Source organism: Arachis hypogaea, chromosome 16 (genome assembly GCF_003086295.3).
Source record: "Arachis hypogaea cultivar Tifrunner chromosome 16, arahy.Tifrunner.gnm2.J5K5, whole genome shotgun sequence".
Classification (NCBI taxonomy): domain Eukaryota; kingdom Viridiplantae; phylum Streptophyta; class Magnoliopsida; order Fabales; family Fabaceae; genus Arachis; species Arachis hypogaea.
In genome coordinates this window covers 91,413,947-91,439,694 of record NC_092051.1, presented here as the reverse complement: position 1 = coordinate 91,439,694, position 25,748 = coordinate 91,413,947, and the positions used below count along the sequence as shown (strand labels likewise).

The 25,748-nt window shown below is 38.4% G+C and overlaps 1 pseudogene; it reads right to left on the bottom strand.

Moving 5' to 3' along the window:
- On the bottom strand, window positions 1-23,995 carry LOC114925499 (uncharacterized; annotated as a pseudogene).
- Between the last annotated feature and the right edge of the window lie 1,753 nt (window positions 23,996-25,748).

The following is a 25,748-nucleotide window of genomic DNA, read 5'->3' as shown; positions in this document are numbered from 1 at the left end:
TTTTTGCTATAATTATTTTATACATTAAAAAACTAATACTCAAATACAAAATAAATCTTGAGTTTAAATTCTAAAACTAAAAACTGAAGAAAAATACAAAAACAATACCACTTAAACCCCAAGTCCTTTGTTGTTCCTCCTTTCTCTAGCCGTGTCAAACTTCCTTCTCTTGGATCGTACATAAGGCTTGGGGATTGTGTTGTTGAACTGGAAGTCATAGAAGGCCTCCCCCTTTGCATAACCAGTACAGAGCATCTAATGCAGAAAATAAAAAAGAACAATAAGCTCATACAACAATCAAAATATGCAATTTAGAAATAGCAAAATCAACAAGGGAACACAAAACATGTTTAGAAATTTCCTTAACTGGAAACTAAATATTCACTCTCTCAACTAGAATTACTTAGCATGTCTTTGATTATGATAGTAGAAATCCACCTCATATGAACTTAAAGCTAATTAAATACCACGTTCAATTAATTTTGAATTCTGAATCTTTAATCCAAGTTTTGGCAGAAATGGTGAATCACTTCATTCAGAATTTGGAATAAAATGAAATAGTTTGGAAGCATTTTTTTTCACTAAATTTATGTTAATTAAATGAAACATCGAAGAAGTGGTATGAAAGGCAAAGGTTTACCTGTCGTAAAGGCCAGCTCCAGCATAACCTTCTAGGTCTTCACCATTGGAATCATATCGAAAAATAATTGACCGTCTAATGAACAGGCCAACAGGTTTGCTAGGATATCCCAAGATCTAGAGAAGCCGAAAACCACGTTCATGCAAAATAACAAAAAATTCATGCAACAGATGTAGTACTGGTACGGGTAATTTCCCATGTTTACTCTGATTTTCTTTTACTTGATCATTCATACAATAATGTGATTGTGTTGGTGCTAGGTTATTTCCCCATATGCAACACGTTAAAAATGATCTATGTAGTCAATAATGGGAAAATTCTTGACTGTAGTAGTTGTCGTTGTGACATAATCTTAAAAGAGAATGATAACTAAGGATACGGATTTTACTGAAAAAGAGGGGTCATTAAAAAATTTCCTGAGGGGAGTTCAAATCATGTTTTTTGCTTATAAAACTCAAAGCACGTCCGGGATAAGCTCCGACGAGTGTTTCTCCGAGCCCCTTTACCACCTATGTCAAAAAATTTTGACACTTAATGTCTTGCTGCTTTTGTCCTTTCAATTCTTTTTTCAAATAAATATGTATCTCGAAGTGTATGGAGGCATAAGTTCAAAAACATAAAATCAATCAATTATACCTCAGTATATATTTCTGATGTGTCTCCAGAGGACGGATTGGTTGTGTGGATGACAAAAGCATAGTCCGCATTTATCACTTCCTGTACAAGGACAGCCATGGAAAGACACTCGTGGTCGAGTTTTACTTTTCTTGTGCTGAAGTATGCTCTTTCGTTCCACTTTGAGCCCCAGACCTTTTTGGAGAAACAAGAAAAAAAAATCACAGAGGAGCATTACAAAGATAATTTTTCCTAAAATTTTAAATCAAGTTGAACAAATCATCTTCAATTACAGTCGACATTTGTTTGATCACACATTGCTAAAACATCCAACTGTAACAATTTGAGAAAATTTAAGTAATTCAATGAGGAAAGAGGAAAATCAACAGAGCAGATTGCTCGTAAAATTGTACTAGAACTGAGTTGAGCCTAACCAACCTAAAAGCAAACTCTAAGGGAGGGTTGGCCAAGACTTAAGTCTATCTAGTCCTTATCTCTAGGCAAGGTGGGACTAATGACCTGGAGCATGAAATTTGATTGACTAGACATATAAAGGGTAGACCAATAAGGCAATAACAACAATTAAACATACTTTGATACCATATTACGGAATAAACTTAACCCCAAAAGCTACCTATAGGGGAAAGTTACACATGACTTATAAAAGCTACCTATTACAATGATATTTAATTATATATTAACATATCAACAAAAGTAAGTGATATAATCGATTACATAATAAAATCTTCTTATAACGAGAATGTATTAAAATTATTCTCTTATTTGTAATAACTAAAGCTAATTATTTTTACAGTTACGAAATGTACACTAAGCATTGACTATTGACTGATATACTGTAAAAAATTGGTCTTATATAAACTTTCTAGTAATTTATTATACAAAAGCAATTTTTCTTTTATACAATCTAAACAAAACATATTATCACAAAATCACTTTTTATTCATCGAAAGATTAAATTGAGCTTATCATAATCGATTATAAAAGAAAATCTATTACACTTGAGAAATTTTAGTGAAACAACTATCTCAGATAAGAAAAATTTTACACACACGTAAGCCTCACCTTTTTTATAGCTTTCCATGCTTGCTCCCAGCGCTGTTCCCATTCATCACCTGGCTAGGGCATTCCAGAACTCTTCATCTTAGTTTTCAACTCCTCTACCTGAAAATAATATCCAATTAGGTAGGGATAGTTATATAAATCAAATAATGCCTTCAGGATCTATCAAAAATCAAAAACCAGATTTTCAATAAATTTGTTTAGACTTTGGCATAAGACCTTTCATATTCAAGTGCAACTATAATATTCAAAAGAAAGAGATATATTCCCTGTGACATGTAACTGTTATGCCTAATTCTAAAAAGAACATACCAACTTGGATGGTGCATTCAACTCTAAAACAGTTTCACGGATATCCTTGAGGGCACTGAAATCCTCTTCAGTTAACTTCCTTTTGAGAATATTGATCTTATCAGCCACTGCCTGTTAGTTAACATAGCGTCCAAACTTTCATTTAATTATTAGAAACACTTGCATATAATATTAAAAAATGGGTTAAAGTAATAGCTGTTGCACATGCATTTACAAAATTTTAGATATTGATTCCAAACAACAATAAAGGTTCAACATATAAGTTTGCCACTGCCAGAATGCTATCTTAATACACCTAAACTATAATAATAAATGAGTAACATTTTGTCATAAGAATTGAATTTACGATCATATGGTTCAAATTCAAATTTACTTTTGTTTGTGCCTGCATGTGTGTTCATACACTGCGTCGAGCTATCCGACCTGGGGTGATCAAGAACAAAGCAACCGACCTCTTCCTTAGAAGAGTTCGGCCAAATCGCTACAAAGGCCCAAACAAAGGAACACAGCCCAATCTAAAGGCAGCCAAAGCCTAGAAAGATAAAGGCAGTTCCCCTTAAAGATAAAGATGACTTCACTTAAAAATAAGATAAGATAACTAACTTATCTTATCAAGAAGGTCACTCAACACTACTATAAATATACTGGAGCACCCAAGTATAACTCATACTCTGATTCTACTAAAAACCTGCTTAAAGCCCATGCTAACTTAAGTATCGGAGTCTCTTGCAGGTACCACCACCCTCCGGTGATAAAGGATCAGCAGCACCCCCAAGTCCAACAAGTCGGATACGTTAGCTTCGGCCACCACAGCAGATCTCATCCGAGATCGACCTTCGGTTTCAGGTAACCCTCGGAACATTGGGGTCGTTGCCGGAGAACCTGGAAGTCATCCCATCATCATGGCGGACGACCATGACAATGACCACAATTCTGGTTTAGAAGAAAGAACTCCGCTTAAAAACACGGATACCACATCAAAAGATGTGCCTCAAAACAAGGGGGATAAATAACCCTCCAACACAAACACAGAAATCTTGGAAGCCATCCGAGAACAACAAAATCGGCTCAAACAGGTCGAACAAGAGGCTGAACATCAGCGAGAAGTTGAAAGAGACCTCCGCAGAGAAACTAGGCGATGACGAGATCTAGAGGATAAGTTGCTAAAGCTCGAAGCCGACCTCAAGACCAGAACTACTCATTCTAACCAAAGGACAACTCCCACAAGGATCAAGATCCCTTTAGCAAAGTGATCATGAAAGCTAAAGTTCCAAAGGATTTTAAAGCTCCCGACATGACGTCATATGACGGTACCTCGGATCCCAGCCATCATTTCAGCAATTTCAGGAGCAGAATGTATCTCACCGACGCCTGGGATGCCGTTCGATGCAAAGCCTTCCCGACAACCCTGACAAAAACAGCAATAAAGTGGTTCGACAGTTTGCCTCCCAGGTCCATCACAAGTTTTGACGACTTAGCCAAAAAATTCTTTGCCGGATTCTCCATTCAGAAGGACAAAGCCAAACACAGCCCGAGCCTATTAGGGATCAAGCAAGGAGAGTGGGAAAGTCTTCGCAACTACATGGAAAGATTCAATAAAGCGTGTTTGGATATACAAAGTCTGCCAATAGAAGCAGCCATCATGGGTCTCATCAATGGCCTAAGAGAAGGACCCTTTAGCCACTCCATATCATAAAAGCATCCAACATCCTTGAACAAGGTACAAGAGCAAGCAGAAAAGTACATTATCTTGGAGAAAAACTCACGACTAGGAGAGACCTCTAAATCTGGATTCTCCTACCCATCTGGGGACAAGGACAAAGAGTCCAAGAAGAAAGAAGATCAACCCAGTGGAAAGCCGAGAAAATACCACAATTACACCCCTCTTCAGGTGTCTCTTCTAGATGTTTACCGCAAAATATGCAACACTGAGAAGATCCCTCCACCTCGCCCAATCAAAAGCAAAAAAGGAGGGGGAAATCGGACAGAGTACTGTGAGTACCATCGAATTTACGGATATCTCACTAGAAGAATGTCATAGAGAAGTTGGCAAGAGAGGGTCGACTAGATCGGTACTTAGCTAACAAGACGGATGAACCAAGAAAAAGAAGAAGGGATGAAGAGGTCGGACGGACTGAACGATGATTTGTGAAGAATTGTCGTGTCGGTATAGAATTTCACACAAAATGAATTTTCGTTGCAAGTATAGTTCTACACCAACAAACAATCCTCCCAATAAAAAATTTGGTTGTCACATGTACAAACCCCAATGAAAAATAACCGAAGTATTTAGACTCCGGGTCGTCTCACAAGGAATTGCAATGAAGTGGTCAATTATTGACTATGAAGAACAAGGGGGGTTTGATTTGATAAGACGACAAGAAATTAAATGACAAGAAAGTAAATCAAGCAATTAACTAAAGAAAGCAAGTGATAAGGAGAGACATTCATGGCAAGAATTGAGAATATAGGCTTTCTATCCTAGTCATACAATGATTAATTCATCTTATTTAGTCAACTCCAACACATAGGGAGAAAGTCAAACAAGATTAATCAATCATACCACAATAATAAACAAGAATTTATCTTATTTTGTCATCTCCAATATTGGAAGAAGATATAGGTTATCTTCCATGAGAGAAAGTCAAACAAGACTAGTTAATCTCAAATCAAAAGTCCTAATAAACTCACTAATTGAATTAGTAAAAGATTAGCGTTATTGAAAATGATATTAACTAACAACTCTAGATCACCAACATAAGTTGGGTTTTCATGACTCAAGATTGCCTAATTACTCTTTCCAAGCCAAAAATGCTCAAAATCTACTCTAAAGTCCAACCAAGCATTTTATCAAACACTTGAAAGGCATAAAAGGAAAGCATAATAAATGACAAGAAATAGTAAAATCTACCAACTACAAATTTAAAGGTGGTGCACGAAATTGTGATCATCAACAATGGCGCCAAAGACTTGGTGCTCTCAAACGTGAATCACACTTTGTTACAACTTCGCACAACTAACCAGCAAGTGCACTGGGTCGTCCAAGTAATAAACCTTACGTGAGTAAGGGTCTATCCCACGGAGATTGTCGGCCTGAAGCAAGCCATGGTCACCATGTAAATCTCAGTCAGGCGGATTCAAATGGTTTTAGAGATTTGATAATTAAAAGATAAATAAAACATAAAATAAAGATAGACATACTTATGTAATTTATTGGTGAGAATTTCAGATAAGCGTATAGAGATGCTTTTGTTCCTCCTGAACCTCTGCTTTTCTGCTGTCTTCATCCAATCCTTCATACTCCTTTCCATGGCAAGCTTTATGTTGGGCATCACCGTTGTCAATGGCTACATCCTGTCCTCTCAGTGAAAATTGTTCAATGCGCTGTCACTGCATGGCTAATTATCTGTCGGTTCTCGATCATACTGGAATAGGATTCAATACTCCTTTTGCGTCTGCCACTACGCCCAGCACTCGCGAGTTTGAAGCTCGTCACAGCCATCCCTTCCCAGATCCTACTCGGAATACCACAGACAAGGTTTAGACTTTCTGAATCTCAGGAATGGCCGTCCATGGATTCTAACTTATACCACGAAGATTCTAATATCTCGGACTCGGTCCCCTGTATTAGATACCTAAGAGATACTCATTCTATCTCATCTTCATGTAGAACAGAATTGGTTGTCAGGCACACGTTCATAGGTGAGAATGGTGATGAGCGTCACATAATCATCACATTCATCATGTTCTTGGGTGCGAATGAATATCTTAGAATAGGAATAAGCTTGAATCAAATAGAAAAACAATAGTACTTTGCATTAATTCATGAGGAACACAGAGCTCCACACTTTAATCTATGGTGTGTAGAAACTCTACCGTTGAAAATACATAAGTGATAATGGTCCAGGCATGGCCGAATGGCCAGCCCCCATAAAGGTCTAAGATAGCATAAAACTGATCAAAGATGGAAGATGTCTAACACAATAGTAAAAAGTTCTATTTATACTAAACTAGTTACTAGGGTTACAGAAATAAGTAAGTGATGCAGAAAATCACTTCCGGGTCCACTTGGTGTGTGCTTGGGCTGAGCATTGAAGCTTTCATGTGTAGAGGTCTTCCTTGGAGTTAAACGCCAGTTTGTAACCTATTTCTGGCGTTTAACTCTGCTTTGCAACCTGTTTCTGGCGTTTAACTCCAAAATAGGGCAGAAAGTTGTCGTTGAACGCCAGTTTGCGTCATCTATAATTGGGCAAAGTATGGACTATTATATATTGCTGGAAAGCCCTGGATGTCTACTTTCCAACGCAATTCAGAGCGCGCCATTTGGACTCTTGTAGCGCCAGAAAAGTCACTTTGAGTGCAGGGAGGTCAGAATCCAACAGCATCTGCAGTCCTTCTTCAACCTCTGAATCTGATTTTTTCTCAAGTCCCTCAATTTCAGCCAGAAATTACCTGAAATCACAGAAAAACACACAAACTCATAGTAAAGTCCAGAAATATGATTTTTATTTAAAAACTAATAAAAATATATTAAAAATTAATCAAATCATACTAAAAACTATGTAAAAACAATGCCAAAAAGCGTATAAATTATCCGCTCATCACAAGGAAAGTAAATCAACAATTCAAATCATCAATTAAAAGAACATCAACATTAAATTACATTAAATGTAAACAAGATCCAACATGAGCATTCATAAATATAAAGAGACATAAAAGTAAAATTAACTTAAAAACTAGGAAGAATAGAGTAGTAGAAACAAGAAATTGGAAAAGAAACAAGATGAAATCAAGAAATCATGCCTAGATCTAAGATGGATTAACCTAACCTAATTCTAGAGAGAAGAGGAAGCTTCTCTCTCTAGAAACTAACCTACATGATGCTATACTACCAAACAATTGCTCCCCCTTACCCAAGCTTGAATTCTGCATGAAATAGCATTAGAAATGAGTTGGGTTGGGCCCAAAGTGCTTCAGAAATCGCTGGGGGCGATTTCACTTTAGTGGGCCACGAGCAGCATCGGCGCGCATGCATACATGGCGCGTGTGCACCCCTATACGCGAAGCAACATATGGCAAATATTATATCATTTCGAAGCCCCGGATGTTAGCTTTCCAAAGAAACTAGAATCGCTTCGTTTGGACCTCTGTAGCTCAAGTTATGGTCAATTGAGTGCGAAGAGGTCGGGCTTGACAGCTTTACGATTCCTTCATTTCTTCATGAGTTCTCCCACTTTGCATGCTTTGCTCCTCACTTCTTCCATCCAATACTTGCCTTATGAACCTGAAATCACTCAACAAACATATCAAGGCATCGAATAGAATTAAAGTGGATTAAATCTATCTATTTTAAGGCCTAAAAAGCATGTTTTCACATTTAAGCACAAATCAAAGGAGAATTATAAAACCATGCTATTTTATTGAATAAATGTGAGAAAAGGTGATAAAATCCCCCAAAATAAGCACAAGATAAACTACAAAATCGGGGTTTATCAAACGACCACCTCACACTCCTGAGAGACATGTCCACATGATAAATGGAGGATTCGCAGGAGGAGGAATCTATAAATCTTCTCGCAAAAGACACCTAAAAGAAGTATATCATGTCGGGACAAGATTTTTCCATGGTCATTACTATCATATTGGCCAACGCTAAGCTTCACAGGACACTAGTAGACCAAGGAAGCTCTGCAGACATCTTGTTCAAATCCGCCTTCGACAAACTAGGCTTACAAGAAAAAGAACTCAGAGCATATCCGAATAGCTTATTCGGGTTGGGAGATACTCCAATCCAACCACTTGGATACATCTCACTACATACAACCTTCGAAAAGGGAACCCGGTCAAGGACATTCAACATAGACTATATAGTAGTCGACGTGAGCTCAGCCTACAATGCCCTAATAGCTCGCAGCAGTAGTTTCAACTCCACATTTATGTATGAAGTTCCCAACTTCAGAAGGGATTGCCACGATAAAAGGAGACCAAAAAATTGCGCGACGCTGTTACAATGAAAGTCTGAACCTCAAAGGCAACCCCAAAGGAGAGGAAGTCAACACCATTGAACTCGGGGGAGTTCGAGCTCGTGAAGAATCCCTCCCACAACCTGAAGGCGAGACTAAAGAGGTCCAAATCGGTGATGCTCAGGATAAAACGACAAATATTGGGGGAACCTTGAAAAGAGACCTGAAGGAGTCTCTGATACAATTCCTAAAGGAGAACGCCGATCTCTTTGCATGGAAGGCCGCAGACATGCCAGGAATAGATCACAAACTAATGTGCCACAAACTAGCGGTATACCCAGGATCTCGGCCAGTGCAGCAGAAGCGTAGGAAACTCAGACCAGAAAAGTCCCAAGCTGTGGAAGAGTAGGTGCAAGCCTTACTGGAGGCAGGATTCTTAAGAGAAGTCAAATACCCACTATGGCTAGCCAACGTTGTCTTGGTAAAGAAGTCAAATGGGAAGTGGTGGATGTGTACTGACTACACCGACCTCAATAGATCCCTACCCACTACGAAGTATTGACGCTCCAGTGGATGCATCTTCAGGATACAAGTACCTTTCCTTCATGGATGCTTATTCCGGATACAACCAAATCCCGATGTATCCACCCGACCGAGAAAAGACCTCGTTCTTAACTCCCAAAGCAAATTACTGCTACATCGTCATGTCGTTCGAACTCAAGAACGCAGGAACTACCTACCAAAGATTAATGATTAAAGTCTTCGTAGAACACCTCAGGAAACTGATGGAGGTCTACGTCGACGATATGCTGGTAAAAACACAAAGTGAGGAATCCTTGTTGACCGACCTCGCAAAGGTGTTCGACACCATCAGAAAGCATGGTATGTGGCTTAATCCTACAAAATGTACCTTCGCGGTAGAAGCTGGCAAATTCCTGGGCTTTATGCTCACACAGAGAGGAATTGAGGCAAACCCAGATAAATGCGGGCTATAGTCAACATGAAAAGTCCGACCTGTGTATCCCCTTTAACGCCACATTAAGGAAGGGAAAGAAGTTTGAATGGACCGAAGAGTGCGAAAAAGCCTTCCAAGAATTCAAAAATTTCTTGGGGCAATGATAAACCACTATTTCATGGTTTATATTGTGTTTAATTGTGTGGTTTTATCATGATCTTTGCCCACTTATTCATTAAATAAGCATGCAATTATATTTCCTTCCTAAAGATGTTTTATGGTTGAAAACTTGCTTCCTAGAAACTTTTAATTATGCATTTCATTTCTCCCTTATTCCATTCGATGCCGTGATCTGTGTGTTAAGTGTTTCAGGCTTTATAGGGCATGAATGAGTTGGAGATTGGAAGGGAAGCCTGCAAAAATGGAAGGAACACAAGAAATTGAGGAGATGACCAGTGAGAAGCGACGCGGCCGCATGGATGACGCGACCGCGCGGAAGAGAGCGATTTGGAGTGACGCGGCCGCATGGATGACGCGACTGCGCGGCATGGAATAGCACGAGTGACGCGACTGCATGGGCGACGCGTCCGCGTGGCAAAGCAGAAACGCGAATGACGCGTTCGCATGAGCGACGCAATCGCGTGACGTGCGCGATCTGCATAATTTGCAGATTCGCTGGGGGCGATTTCGGGCCCTATTTTGACCCAGTTTTTGGCCTGGAACAGCAGACTAGAGCCAAAGAACATGCAAAAACAAAAGACAACATTCATTCTACACAATTTTAGTTTTAGATCTAGTTTTTCTCCTCCCCTAGGTTTTCTCTTTACACATTCATAGTTCTTAGGATTTTTAGTTTTCTCTAGCTTTTTGCATTGGGATATTGAGAAGAGCTATTACCTCATCAAGACTTCGTCATTCTAGTTCGTTTTCTTTACATGGCTTACTCTTCCATGTTCTTTGCTTTGTTTAATTTTACCATTGGAATATTTTTAGGATTAATTAATACAAAGATCACTTTTATTTTTAATTAATTATTTTTAATTTTTAATTACAATGTCTTTCTTTAATTCCTTTTCATATGCTACGAATTTTACCTTTACAATGAGTGAGTAGTTCCCTAACTTGATGGGGAGTTGATTGAAAGGAACCCTTGAGTTGGAAGGTTCAAAAGAAATATTGTAATTGGGTTATTGTTGGATTACTCTCTAATTCCTGACACCAATCCTCCCCAGAGTGGATTGGGACTTGTGAATAGAACAACATTCCAACTTGTTTTACCTCCCTTTACTTAGTAAGGGATAACTGAATGAAATAACTCTCAATTGTCAATTAACCTTAAGAGTGTTCCATTAAGAATAGGGCTTCCATGTAATCAACTCCCAGTCAAGGCTTTTATTTACATTATTCAATTTCATCAATATAATTTCCTGTTTACTCAACTCAACCCTTTTCAAAAACATCTGATTAATAAAATAGCACCCTTTCCTGCAACTCGTTGGGAGACGACCTGGGATTCATACTCCCAGTATTTTAAATTTCAATATTCTGTGACACCTTTCTAAATTGAGCGGTGGATTTCTGGCGAGTTAAGAACTATACTTGCAATGCATATATATTCTAATAATTTTTAATTCACCAATTTCTGCCCGCATCAGGCAACCACCCATTCTTAGCTGGCCACGGGAGGGAGAGGCACTCGCACTATACCTGGTAGTAGGAAATCGGGCAATAGCCTCAACACTAGTTAGATAAGACGAAAGCGGGCAGCAATCCATCTACTTCATCAGCAAAGCCCTACAAGAGGCCGAGCTAAAGTATCAAAGGATAGAGAAGTTCGCCTACGCTCTCATACTCACTTCCCGACGACTTTGCCCATATTTTCAAGCACACACCATCAAGGTTCGGACTAGCCAGCCCATAAAAGGCATTCTACAGAAGACAGAGTTAGCTGGGAGAATACTGTAGTGGGAAGTCGAGTTGTCCGAATTTGACTTGCAATATGAAGCTCGAACGGCAATCAAATCACAATATCTGGCTGACTTCATTGCTGAGTACACTGATACCCCGGGAACTCCCACAAAATGGAATCTTTACGTGGACGGATCCTCAAACAAAGTCAGGAGTGGGGCAGGTGTGATAATAGAAAGCGATCAGGGAACCCAAATCAAACTCTCACTAAAGTTCAAATTCCCTGCTTCAAATAATCAAGCCGAATACGAAGCATTACTGGCTGGTTTAAGGCTGGCTAAGGAGGTAGGAGTTCAAAAGCTCACCATCTTCAGTGATTCTCAAATAGTTACCTCACAAATAGAAGGAAAGTACCAAGCTAAAGATCCCACCATAAAGAAATATCTGGACGACCAAAGAACAGCTCAGACAACTCGGGGAATATGAGATCCGACATATACCTCGGGAACAGAATGCTTGAGCTGATGCACTCTCAAAACTAGCCAGCACCAAACCAGGGGGCAATAATAGAAGCCTCGTCCAGAAAACATTGCAAAGCCAATCAATCTTAGAGGAAGAATAGGTCCTAACCATATCGGTTCAGGATCAGGGGTGGATGATCCCCATAATCAAATACCTCAAAACGGAAACATTCCCCACAGACAAGAAATAGGCAAAGCGTCTAATACGAGAAGCACAGTACTACACCATGGTGGGCGATATCTTATACAGGAGAGGGTTCTCAACACCCCTCTTAAAATGTGTACCGATCTCCAATACAAAAGAGGTCCTGGAAGAAGTACACAGTGGCATGTATGGTACCCACTTGGGGGCACGAGCTCCTTTCAAAAAGGTACTCCGAGCTGGATTCTTCTGGCCGACCTTGCAAAAGGAAGCAATAGAGTTTGTCAAGACATGTTCACCATGTCGAAAGCATGCTAACTTCCACATCGCCCCACCAGAAGAACTCATCAGTGTAACGTCTCCCTGGCCGTTCGCAAAATGGGGACTAGACCTCCTCAGACCCTTTCCCCAAGGATCGGGACAACTAAAATTTCTCATTGTAGGGCTGGACTATTTCACAAAATGAATTGAGGCAGAGCCCCTAGCCTATGCCACTGCTGAAAAAAGTCAGAAATTTCTATATAGGAATATTATTACAAGGTTTGGAGTCCCTTACTCTATCACCACAGACAATGGCACTCAATTTACTGATACAGGTTTCAGAAACTTGGTGAATGACTTAAAAATAAAGCACCAATTCACATCCGTAGAACACCCACAAGCTAATGGACAAGCAGAAGCTGCCAACAAAGTCATATTAGCATGGTTAAAGCGAAGACTACAAACTGCAAAGGGAGGTTGGGCGTATCGAACAACTTCACACTCCACCACGAAAGAATCACCATTCTGACTTGCTTACAGAATGGAGGCAATGATCCCAGTAGAGATAGAGGAAGGATCCCCCAGAATAATGCTCTACAATGAAAATACCAATTCCCAAACTCAGAGGGAAGAGCTCGACCTACTTCCAGAAGTCCGAGAAAGAGCTCGGATTAAAGAGGAAGCGCTAAAGCGTCGAATAGCCTCAAGGTATAATCAGAGAGTAGTCCAGCAAAGCTTCGCCAACAATGATCTCATCTTAATCCGAAACGACATCGGAGCAGGTTGATGATTGGATTTTTGATGGTATAGAATTTCACTAATGAAATCTCGTTGTAAAGTATAGTATCTAAACCAATCAACAATTCTTTCATACAAAAATTTGTTTGTCACAAGTACAAACCCCTAAAATCTATAAACCGAAGTATTTAAACCTCGGATCGTCTCTCAAAGGAATTGCAGGGTAGTGTTCTTGCTATTGGTTATGAATTGTATATTTTTGGGGTTTTGGATGAGAAACATGAAAAGTAAATGGCAATGAAAATAAAATAACAACTAAAAAGGTCTTCGCAAGTTTTGGTGGTCAAGGATCTCTATCCTCATCACTAACCACAACTTGAGAATTGGCAAGGATCAACCCCATTAAATTATCCTCTAACTAGTAAAGGAAAGTCAAATGAGCTATGTCAATCCAAGTCCATAAGTCCTAGCTCTCCACCAATTCAATTAGTGAAAACTAGAGTCAATGGCTCCCAATCATCAATCACTTAGACATTAGTAACTCAAGAGTTCCTAAGTTACCTTCCCAAGCCAAGAGCATAAAATTCTACTCTAACATCCTTCCAAGTATTTCATCAAACACTTGGAAGGCATAAAAGGAAAAGCATAATAAGATTGCAATAAAAGTAAATCTACACTACTCAATTTCAAGGAATTAAATAACAACAATTCAATTGAACAATAAAGGAACATGAATCATAAATTGCATTAAAGAGAAATAGAAGAAACAAAAATGCATTAATACAAAAGTAGAGAATTACAAGAATTAAATGCAAAACTAGAGAGAGAAAATGTAGAAGAAGAAGAATTATAAAAGAAAAAGTAAATCAAAGCATGAAATTAACCTAGATCTAAGAATTCATAATCTAGATCTAACCAAATCCTAATCCTAGAGAGAAGTGAGAGCTTCTCTCTCTAAAACTAACTTTCCCTCCAAAAACTAAACTAAAACTAAACTAGTGTCTAAGTGTGTCATCCCTCTTCAATCCTTGGGTTAAATAGCATCAGAAATGAGTTGGATTGGGCCCAAAATGCACCAGAAATCGCTGGCCATAAGTTGTAATTAGTGAATCACGTGCAACATCGGCGCGTACACGTACGGTGCACGTGCGCACCTTTAAACGCGATGCAACTATGGAAAATTTTATATCATTTTGAAGCCCCGAATGTTTGCTTTCTAACGCAACTAGAACCGCATCATTTGGATCCTTGTAGCTCAGGTTATGATCGATTAAGTGCAGAGAGGTCGGGCTTGACAGCTTTGCGATTCCTTCATTTCTTCATGAGTGCTCCATTTCTACATGCTTTTTCTCCATTCCCTCAATCCAATCTTTGCCTCCTAAATTTGAAATCACTTAACAAACATATCAAGGCATCTAATGGGATCAAGGTGAATTAAATTTAGCTATTCTAAGACCTAAAAAAGCATGTTTTCACTCTTAAGCACAATTAAAGGAGAATTTACAAAACCATGCTATTTCATTGGATACATGGGAGAAAAGTTGACAAAATCCTCTAAATTCAACACAAGATAAACCCTAAAAATGGGGTTTATCATAGGTTGATCAGGAGAAGTGAAGCTAACAGCTAACTGGAAAGGACCTTACCGAGTTGTAGAGGTACTAGGAAAAGGTTACTCTAAGGTGTCCGACTTGGAAGGGCGAGAGCTACCAAGGTCATGGCATGCATGTAACCTGAGAAGGTACTATAGTTAGAAAGTGATAAACATCTTAGGTCTAGGTGCACTCTTTTTCCTGAAAAGGTTTTTTAATGGGGCGCCAAGCCAAGATCTACAAAATTTCCCGATTGAGAAGGGTAAGCACTTATATGTATATACTCTTGTCTATTTTATATTTTCTACTTGAATAAAGCTTTTCAGATTCCACAAAAAGGTTATCTACCAAGACGTATTAATCTGAGTGCAAGAATTCACCGTCTGAATACGACAAGGTCGGCAAGATGAAAACAAAATTCATCGCCCGATCATGACAAAGTCGGCAAGATGAGAACCAAACTCATTGCCTGATTACAAGGAAGTCGGTAAGGTGTAAGCAACAAAAATAGATTAATACAGGAAGTTATAAAAAGTAATCTATAAAAAGTGGCCTGACGAGGTCTTACTAAAAATGGATTACTAAAAACAACATAAGAAGTACCGACACAGAAGTCGGACAAGGCAATCAACAAAAGTTATAAAAAGCAATCCATAAAAAGAGGCTTGGCGAGGTCCGAGCAAAAACGGATTACTAAAAATAACTTGAGGATTCGACAAGAAGAAGTCGAACCAAACCCATCAACGCACAAAGTTATAAAAAGTAAATCCATAGAAAGAGGCATGGCAAGGTCTGAGTAAAAACGGATTACTGAAAATAACTTAAAAGGGTTCAACAAGAGAAATCGACCAATGAAAATGGTATCTCAAACCAACAAAGTCGACCATACAAAGCATGCGCTAAAAGAAACGCATCCCTGTCCAAAAAGCCACAACACAACAACAAGGCTATCGAAATTGTTCAAAGACTAACTAAAAAGATTCTTCCAGAACACTAAAAAGTTGTCGAGCAAGTTAGCCCCAAGGGTCATCTCGCCCAACCAGAAGACCGATAAAAGATCTAATAAAAAAGGGGTCGGACAAGAAGAGTACCAACACTCTATAAAGATCTACAAAAGTTACAAAGTTTGCAAAAGAATAATCAGCAATCACTAAAAAGACTCAGAAAGCGACTTGAAAGAGGGCCTCAAGAGTTCAAAAGTATTTTGTTTATCTACTAAGTTGCATAGAAGCAACTAACAGTCAAAGGAACCAAGTTATAATCAAAGTTACAAAAACTAGAGTTCAAAAGCCCACAAGTCGGGCTGCGGGGATAAAAACACATAAATCATAAGGGGTGCAAGGTTTTCCCAGTAGTAGCATCAGTGGCAGAAGGAGGAGGAATGATATTCACAGGGACAGCGTCCACGGTCCCATCCTCACGATTAAGAATTTCACAATCTGGATCAGGCTGGGAAGGGTTGACCTCAGCAGAAGGATTTGAAGAAGTCGTGGTAACAGAAGCTTTGGTTGATGGGGCAGGAAGAGGCTCGTCATCTTCATCATCTGGAGTAGGCACTATCTTGCCCTCCTCCACTATGTTGTCCAAACTAAAGAGAGTCAGGTCAAGTTCAGGAGCAAGAACTCAGACCTGTACCTTTAGATTTTCATACGCACCCGTCACGTTATCTACCAGATGGCTCTGGAGATCGGCGTAATCCACAAGACCATTTTCAAGCCTCCCCCTTAGCTCCAACACCTCAGCATAAGTGTGGGTGTAACTCCCCTTATGCTTTTTTGCCATCTCCTCTGCCAAATTTACAGCTGCCTCAGCCCTGACGGCCCTCGACTTCTTCTTCTCCAAATCCAACTCCAGCTTAATAACCCTGGCGTCAAGCTCGTCCTTCAGACCTTTGATCTTATCAAATTCCGACTTTGTATCCTCCAAAAACTCCTTAGCTGCATGAACTGGAGAACCCTGGATAGTTCGAGATAAAGCTGCACCCATATGGGCCATCCGAATGCTACTACTAGTAATAAAATTCAAATGACGAAGAATGGACACATCGTCCAGGGGAAGTCGACCAAAGGGGGCAATCTGATTATCAACAAACCCCACTGCATCGAAATCTAGGGCATCCAAGTCAAAAGGCTCAACAGTTTTTTGTTTTTTAGGTGGAGGGCCAGCAGTAGGAGAAGAGGCAGCACCAGTAGATGGTCGAGCTGGGTCAGAAGGAATAATTTGGACCTGAGGGGTTGGAATAACCTTCCTCGGCCCAGAAGCACTCGACACCGGTTTCTTGGGAAGAACCTGAGAAGACTCTCACTCCGCAGTTTTGGCCGAGATATTGGAGGCAGCTATCGCCTTCTTAGCTCGACGATAGGCCTTCATGGAATATATGTACTTCACCATCTCTGAAATAGGAAAAAAAAATCATAATTAAGAAGGGGATAGATTGGCAAACAAACAAACAAACAAGGAAAAGCTACAAATAAAGTCGACAACTACCCAATTCAGTCCGAAGAAGAGAATTGTCTCCTAAAAACTTCTTTGTGTCAAGATGGGGTGGTTCTCCCTAAATTTCCTCCAACACATTCACAAAGGCCTGCTCGACCTCATCAAGACTCTCCCAGGAATACCTAGCTACTATTACATTCTTCTGCCAGCACAAACAGAAAGTAGGCTCATCATTTTCATCCAAAAAGAAGGGTCGAGCTCCCTCAACAACTTGGACCTTGAAATAATAGTTTTTAAAGTCCCTAAAGGACCCGTCATACATAGATAAAACCTTTTTTTCTTGAGCGGATCGGAAAGAAACCCATGAGACTTTCCTTTTAGCGGCCCCAGGCTTCGTCAACACAAAAAGATAAAGAAAAAGAGTTTAGGTAGGTCGGATATCCAATTCTTGACACAACAATTGAAAGATTTTTATAAATCCCCAAGAGTTCGGGAGGAGTTGAGAAGGAGCCACATTACAAGACCAAAACAACTCGGTCTCAAAAGGGGTAAAAGGAATGGTAATATTAAACTGACTAAAAAAATAGTCGTAAGCATAGAAAAAGGGACGTTCCCCTTGAACCAAAGAGGGAAAACTAACTCTCTCCTCAGGATCAGGTGACACTAGCTTATAATTCTTCTCTTGATCCCTATCACTACAAATCCTATGGTACCTCCTAAGTCGCACACAATACTCAGAATCAGCAACTGTGACACACATTAACACAACAGAGTCCAGCCAATCAGACATGCCTTTCGGGATCTTGGTAGACATTTCAACAATGTTCTTGTGAAGAGACATGGGTCAACTATTCCTACAGAAAGAAAAAAGAAAAATGGAGTTACTACCAAACATCCCGGGCAGATAAGGAAACAACTTGGATGATAATATATGATCACCAAGAATCAGAAGTAGCAGTAAAAGGGAAACCCAAGGATTCACACTAGAGTCCAGGGGCACCCTTTGGAGGCAATAACAAGGCAAGAACCAGGAAAAAGGAAATCGACAACCTACGCCCTAAACATCTCGCAAACAAGAATTAACACTGCACGAAGCAAAAATCATCATCACCAACAAAAAGAATCAAAAGTCACAACTTCTCCTACTGACAGTTCATCATCAAAAGATTGTTAAGCTAGAAACAAAAGCCAAGACAACGATACAAGAACATCAACAAAAACCCTAAACAAGATCAGCAGTAGGCGCACATTCTTCACAAAAAGCAAGCAACAAGGAAAAATCACAAGTCGTGGATCAAGACACAAAAAGAGACAATCTTTTCACAGAAGAATCAAAGTTTTTCAAATCCCTACATCAAAAGTGAGATACAAAGTCAAAGCCCTACATCAAAAGCATGCACAGTTGTCAAAAGCGAAAAGAGAAAATATAGAAAACACTAACCTGCAGGGAAGAAAGTAGTAACAAAGAACGGCGCAAAGTCCACACCAAACAGTCGCTTCAAAGATAGAAGGCTTGAAAACGTGAAAATAGAAAGCACAGCAGCAAGCAAAGAGTTAGGGGCATGTCAAGGAAAGCACAACACTAATTAAAAAATGCAACCTTTAGCAAAAAGGATCCAGCCTTTCAAAACGGATTCTTCGCAGACATAAAGTACCAAGACAAGTCATCAAAATGAAAAAGATGGAGAAAGAAAATACCAACCTGAGGAAGAAGAAGAAAGCAACAACCGTTTTAAAGATTGTCGAGAAGAGCTGAAAAAGACGACGACAGACCCACGCCAAACAAACTTCTTCGAAGAGAGATGTGAAAACAGAAGGGTACAAAAGGAGTGAAACGTCGTGAGCAAGAGAAGAGCAAAAAGAAAGTGGAAGAGAAACTGAAAAAGGGCTTAAAAAATTCAAAATGAAATGAAACGAGGGAAACGGCAAAAGGGGTTAATGAGCATTTAATCCTCACACGTTTCCAAGAAAAGCGCAATGTGCGCTACCATTAAAAAGAGGAGGAAAACGCTTCGCATTCAAGAGAACCCAGCAGAAGTTATATAATGCTCGAGCTCGACTTCTTCAAAGGGAGGAAATCTGTAAATACGACCCTAAAAAGTAAAGATCGAGCTCAAGCAGGGGCACTGTTCATACCCTGGGTCGAGCTATCCAACCTGGGGTGATCAAGGACAAAGCAACCGACCTCTTCAGGTCAGTACAACCAACCTCTTCCTTAGAAGAGTTCGGCCAAATTGCTACAAAGGCCCAAGAAAGGCCCAAACAAAGGAACACAGCCCAATCTAAAGGCAGCCAAAGCCTAGAAAGATAAAGGCAGTTCTCCTAAAAGATAAAGATGACTTCACTTAAAGATAAGATAAGATAACTAACTTATCTTATCAAGAAGGTCACTCAACACAACTATAAATACACTGGAGCACCCAGGTATAACTCATACTCTGATTCTACTAAAAACCTGCTTAAAGCCCATGCTAACTTAAGCATCAGAGTCTCTTGCAGGTACCACCACCCTCCGGTGACGAAGGATCAGCAACTCCCCCAAGTCCAACAAGTCGGACACGTCAGCTCCGGCCACCATAGCAGATCTCATCCGAGATCGACCTTCGTTTTTAAGTAACCCTCGGAACAATGTGTATATGTGAAGAAAACCACAAAGCTTGATATAAGAGATAACATGCAGAACCTTATTTGATTTATCGGATAGAACATGTTCAAAAACTCCAAAAGGTATGGCAACCGAGGTAGGAATTCCAATCCAAGAAGGCACTTTTCCTTTTAAATAACCAATGTTACGCGATATGAGTAAATCCAACAATGTACTAAAATAATTTAATAAATAAATTAAATAAAGTGTTTTTCTTGTAGACCCTTTGATAAAATTATTCATATGAGTAATTTAAATAACCTTCTTTACATTCTCTTGCTCCTTGACAAGCAGAGCAGTGGTTTCATCAAATATACCCCTGCATCTCCTGTAATGAATTCTATAGTTTCGATGTCTCTTGTGCTTTGGACTCTTCGAGGTTGGTTTGCAGAATTCAACATAGTTTTCTTCCAGAGTTACAGTATGCATGTTTATGTAAAGATATCAAAATAACAAATTTCACCAACTTATATCTAACTGCAAAACAAACAACACTCTAACCTGCAAACATTTTTCTAGTTGGAGATGCTAGGTGAGTTCCTCCACCGTTTCTTAAAGTTTGTCCTTTGCTTCTTGAAGTGCACCAGTTTTCCTTGCAGCCTAATCATGCAAATCAAAAGATATGTCAACTTAGAGTAGGGGAAAAAAGATAAGAAGCTTAACTATTTCATTTTTAGCCATTCAAAAAACCACCAATAAGAGGAACTAAAAGATTAGGGAGCAAAGAAATGATGCTTGACATTCAGATAATGCCCATAGGGATTTGATATTCCTTTCTGTTGTTCACTACAAGCTTTATTTTGCATCTATCACATGTTTCATGTACAACATAAGAACATAGTTAGAGAAACTTACCATCTTCAGTTTTCTGAGTTCACCCGGTCTTTATTATTTTATTTCAGTTCACCCAAATAAAATAGAAAAATTGTAGACTAAACACATCACTAGAAAAAGGAAGAACTAACAAAACAGAACATCTCCCTTTTCATATTTGGAAAAGAATGAAACATTAAACCAAATAAAACCCAAAAACTCGAAACTTTGAACAATTAAATCAAACCATCAATACCAATAAACAAGAATTAAACAAAATCAAAACCCTAACCGTGAATGCTTAATGTATCAAAACCCTAACCATCAATACCACGGCACTACAAATGCTGAACGTGGCTGACAGTCGGCACGTACGGGTGGCGAGGAGGAGGGTTGAGAAATGGAAACGGAGGTGCGATGAGTGAAGAAGAGGGAGATGGCAACACGACGACTTCAGAGAGGGAGACACAACGCGACGGGTGTTGAGCCATGGAGGGACACGGAAGGGGTGCCGACGCAGGGTTATTGGGAGCGAGAGTGACAGTGCCAGCGAAGAACGACGATGGCTCCTGCATGAGAAGGATGGAGAAGGAGAAGAGCGATGTAGCCGGGACTCGCGAAGGTGCCACGAGAGCGATGATGAGTCCACCACCGCTCCTGCAGTCCTGCGTGTCTGCGTGAGAAGGATGGAGAAGGAGACTCGAATGAAGAAAATGAGGGAGACAGTGAGGCGCTGCTGCTACTCGTGAATTAGGGTTAAGGGGATGGTCGAATGGGAAAAAAGGTACCTTTGAAGCGTGCCAAAAAATAAAAAGAAGAAATTAAAATTTTTTTGAAACCTTTTGGCCATGCTTTTGAAGCGTGCAAAAAAAGTTACAGGAAAGGCCACGCTTTTAAAACGTCACCATAACAAAACCTTGTCGCCCTGCTTTAAAAACGTGCCTGTTTCTCTCTATAGCCATGCTTTTTAAGCGTGGTAAAAAAAAGGGTGGCTAAATCTCGAATTAATTGCCACCCTCATAAAAGCGTCGCCATAGAGCCTTTTAGCCACGCTTTTTAAGCATAACAAGAAAAAACGTGTCCAAATCTCTAATCAATCGCCACCCTCATAAAAGTGTGGCCATAGACCACTTTTGGCCACGCTTTTAAAGCGTAGCAAGAAAAAAGCGTGGCTATAGGCCTTTTTTCTTGTAGTGAGGGTTAAGCCTCCTTTGTGCTTGCACTACTGGTTTAGCATCTTCTTCAAGAAAAATTTTGTGCATACACATTGCAAGACTTATCCTCATAAGATCACCAATGGTCCAACCAAGGGCTATTTTGTATGCCCTCAATACTTTAATTAGTTCCTCTTTCTTACAAGTACTCAAAGAGGAACTTATGATAAATGGATATGTATGTTCTTCTCCAAGGAAAGCTTATTTTAGAGAAGGAGGCAGGGGCTTTAAATCTAGTTTTGGTGGCCCCTCTTCCTTGTGAGAAATGTATGATGCTTCCTTAGGTAGTGGACAATCTTCAATGTCACCTACTTCAACCTCAACAAAGGGCTCAAGTGAATCACTAAGCTCACACTACAAGAAAATGGAGCATTTGTAACAAAAAATTTGTATCAAATTTAAAATTGTTACAAATTATACTTTTTTCGTAACAATAATTAGTTATTGTTATAAAATAAGAATATTTTATAACAACGTGATTTCTTTTGTTACAAATTATGCTGATTTTCGTATCGAATTGTTGCTTGGTTGCAAAATATTACAATATTTTGTAACAAAATATATATTTGTTTCAAAAGTTATAAATATTTTGTAATAAAAAATTAATTTGTCACGAAATACAATATTTTTGTAACAAGTTATTTATTTGTCACAAAATTTAACCATTTTTTTAACTAATAAAAAATTTTATTTCAACATATTAAATGTAAGACTTTGAATTTTTGAAAATTAACATAATGAGTTATTTATTATTTATTATATTTATTTAATATTTTATATTCAAAAATTTATTTTACTAAAAATATTCAAGTCAAATTAATATTACTTTGAATTTAAAATTATTTTAAAAATTAAATAATAAGTCATTTATAATTTATTATATTTATTCAATATCAATTTTTAGAAAATTTTATATTAAACAAGATATTTTTTATTTAAAATTTTAGTAATTAAAAAAAATATAAAATTTTTTTATATGATTTGATTTAAATATTTAAAATTTTTAAAATCAATACTTTAATTTTTATAAATAAAAAAATTAATTTAATTATTTTAAATTTTATCTTAATTAATATTTATTTAAAAATAATTTGTAAATTAATAATAAAATAATATTTTAAAAATAATTAATTTAATTATTTCTAATTTTTAGAATTAGAATATTTATTTAAAAATAATTTTAAAATTTATAATTAAATAATATTTTTACATAATTATCTAACCTTAACTTCCCTTTAAGTCACTAACACTAACTAACAGCAGCCACCATCTCTTTTCTTCCCAAACCCCAACTTCAACACAAACACACACACACAAAACGTGAAATTAGAGAAGAGAAGGAGAGCTGCGATCAAAAGAGAGGAAGAGCCACGCTTCAGCCATTGTCCAGCAGCCTCGTTACCACCGTCATGTCACCGCCAGGCCATCGTAGGAGAGAGAGAGAGAAAGCTAGAGGGAGCTGCTGCGAACTCGCCAACAAGTGAGCCCGCGTCGCCGTCGCCTCGGCTGCTTCCACCGCCGTTGGACCCGTCGCGCGCGTCATCGACCAAGGAGCGCCTCTGACCCGTCGCTGCTGCCACTAGGGTTTACCGCCGCCTTTGTGCCTTGTCATCGCCATCAGAGCCGCCGCAAATAAGAGAAGGAAGGGGCGCTGCTTCACGTCGTCGCCGTCACCGTGGATGGAGCCGCCGTCGGCAAGGTCCACCGTGAAGAGGAACGTGAATGGAAAAGAAAACAGGGAAGCTACTATTGGGGATTTGGGGAAAATGGCTCTGTTCTGCCTCTGCCGCTTCTCCTCATCTCCGTCGCGTTTTGAAGTTTCAACTTCCAACTCCTCCCTCTTTTGTCGAATTTCAAAACATATGAAAGCCTCTGGTTATTTTAAGTTCTCTGAACTTTTTATGTTTCTGATTGTTATTTCCTTAGAATTTTTTTTTCTGAATTTGTTCTCGGTTATGATTTTTGATCTAATTATTTCATTTCACTTTTTTTTTGACATATTTCTGTAGTTGGGTAAGAGGGATTCTTTTAATCTTGTTTGGGCATACTAGGAGATGCATTTTGATGGAGTCGATTGGGGTTTACAAGAGAGATTCGTATTCTTTGCAACAGGAAAGGGAAAACTTGCAGTGCGGAACCCTGATGGCAAATTAATCGCCATTCTTGTAAGTTCTTCAGAATGTTGATATGTACATAGTGAATTAGTGAGCATTTTGAGAACATTTTGATTATACATGTTTGATTAAGAGGTAACAAGTAATCCTGCATATTTGTTGATGATTATGAAATGTGGCTTACAACCTTTGGAGGATGGATGCAAATGAAAAGTCAAGCTCTTAATCTCCACCCTAAGAAGTAAGAAGACCAGAGCCATTCACAGAAGGCTCACCAAGCACCAGGTATTTGCCTTGCCTTGTGCTTATTTTGGATTTGATTTGACAACATTTTATGTAACTTCATCCCCCTTGTATCAATTCTGCGTGTTTAAATTCTTTAGTTAGCTTTAAATTTTGTTCCTATTCATTCATCAGGCTAATTTTGGTTCTAAATAATTAAATATGTTGTTGGGTGAATTTATTTTAAATTTATTCAAGATAATGTCATGAGAAAGTGAGCTAGTATTTGCAAATTATAATATAATGAAGTTAGTTGCGAGTTAGAATATTGACACTAAATCTGTTTTTGATGTGAATTGCAATATTAATACCCAATCTATTTATCTAAGTGAAACTTGTGGTAACCATGAATTTTCAGCTAGTATTCTTTCAGCATGCCAGCGCGCCGCCTGTAGCAGCATTCTCCATCCACCGCATTTGCAATACCCCTTGTCCACTTTTTGCCTTGTTCTAGTTCTTTGCTTTCAGGTTTTTATCCATTTTCTTTTTTATTTTTATTAAGTTTGATTAATTTTGGTTAATTAGTTGATTTTGGTTAATTATCTTAGTTAGATTAGTTGTCGTTAGTTGATTATAGGTGGTTAAGTTAGGATGATTTTCTTTAGTTTTGATTATTGCTGAAAGTGTTTGGAGCTAATTTGCTGTCTATGATGGAATTGTTGTTTTGATGAGAAACTGTGTTGATTTTCTTTAGATATGATTTTTTTATTGTTATTCATTTTTTTATGTTTCCCATCCTATGTTGTCTAATTAACATCATGCATTGAATTTTGTCGAGCTTGACCTCCGTACTTCTAAATCTCTTCCAAGCTTGGCTGTTCGTCACTCTTTTTTGTTTATTCTCCTGAGTTGAATTCTTCTTATTATTCTGTTGTTGAGCTTGGAAAGAAGAAGAATTTCTAACTTTGTTAGCACCCTGTTGCAACTTATGAATTATTTCACCTTATTTATTACTTTTCTTTTATATCTTTTATACCTTATAAAAAAATAGAAAGCATTATGGGGTGTTTCAAAATTGTTGGATTAGCTTGTTGGATTAGCCTTTATATCCAAAATAAGATCAGTTAAAATCTTTATGGTTACTTGTTTGTTCATGTCTATATCCAGGTACTAGTGAACTCTTTTATAGCGCGCTTTGACAATGAAAGAAACTAGACAACTAAAGATACTCCTAAAATTGATTATGGTTTTAATACATATTCCTAGATGATTCCTATATTATTAGCATAATTTAATTTGTATATGGATCTATTTATCACATTTTACTTGTGGCATGGTTGCCAAATGACAAATATCCTATTATTTGGTTTGATAAATTTGGTTGTGTATTGGCTGATAAATAAGTTGTGAATTGGTTTTTTTGTTGGAACCGTAGACGGTGGAAATATCCAAGTTTTAGGGGAGGTTTTGCCCAAATTTTTCTAAACATTTTGGATAAAACTTAGTGGAAAAAATTATGATTAGTGTTATATCTTGTTTCTAATTTTTTGTTCTGGTTTTTCTTATTTACAAGAGTGC